The 1045-nt window shown below is 59.6% G+C and overlaps 1 non-coding gene across 1 annotated transcript; it reads right to left on the reverse strand.

Annotated features, from left to right (window-relative positions):
- Positions 1–73, reverse strand: TRNAV-AAC. The gene has a single exon. It is a non-coding gene; the product is annotated as a tRNA-Val (tRNA).
- Positions 74–1045: the final 972 nt, after the last annotated feature.

Below are 1045 nucleotides of genomic sequence, written 5' to 3' on the forward strand. Positions count from 1 at the left end.
TGTTTCTGCCTACTTTTGAACCAGGGATCTTTTGCGTGTTAGGCAAATGTGAGAACCACTACACTACAGAAACTCTGTTGCAGTGAACAGGGGAACCTTATTGGATTTCAACTCCAACGCCTTAACCACTCGGCCACCACAGCTGTGAGCACAAAACTGTCCCAATGCCAGGGAAACTGGTAAAGAATCACAATGCCCAGGCGTGAAGTCATCTGAACTACAGAATTCCCACCGCAAACCTGGCTCCCAAAGCACAGGGGGGACTTGGGTTTGTTCTCTTTGCTTAGCCATGCGCAGTTGCACAGAGAGCGAGTTTAAAAGTCTCCCCTCCCACAGAGCGGGAATAGGAAATGATTCTCAACTTGAAGCCTGATGTAGGGTGACCAGACGTCCCGATTTTATCAGGATTCTCCCGATATTTGCTTGTTTGTCCTGCGTCCCAACCGATGTTTGGTCAGGACAATGGACAAACAAACAATTTTGCCCTCTGCTCCAGCACACAGGGAGAGCCCGGAGGGACACTCGTCCCCCCCCGACTCTGCCCCTTCCTTCCCCCATTGGATCCCTCCCCAAATCCCGGCCCTGCCCCCAGCCCCACCCCCTCACTGCCCCATTGGATCCCTCCCCAAATCCTTGCCCTGGCCCCGCATCTTCCCCAAGCAAGCGGCATTCCTCCTCCCTCCGAGGTTTGCACACGGGCAATGGGCATGGCCAGGAGTGCAGCTCGGAGGCTGCTTCAGCCCTGGACCCTGCGGGGCAGTGTAGTGGGGCTGGGGGCAGTACAGAGTGGGCAGGACCCATGTGGGCAGGGGGCGGAGACACACGTGGGGCAGACACGTTCCTGCTGGGAGGGGGCAGGCCCGGCTGCCTGGTTCACCCCTTGCCCGGGAGCTGCAGGAGGGGCCTGGAGCATGGCTGCAGAGCTTGGAGCCCAGGCTGGGCCCAGGAGCGAAGGGGATGGGGGAGCTGAGGATGTATCGGGGGTCGGAGCCGAGAGCTGGGCGGAGACGGGGCTGTGCCACTGCTGCTTGGCGGCGGGGGGGGC

Source organism: Gopherus evgoodei, unplaced genomic scaffold (assembly GCF_007399415.2).
Source record: "Gopherus evgoodei ecotype Sinaloan lineage unplaced genomic scaffold, rGopEvg1_v1.p scaffold_37_arrow_ctg1, whole genome shotgun sequence".
In the NCBI taxonomy this organism is placed as follows: domain Eukaryota; kingdom Metazoa; phylum Chordata; order Testudines; family Testudinidae; genus Gopherus; species Gopherus evgoodei.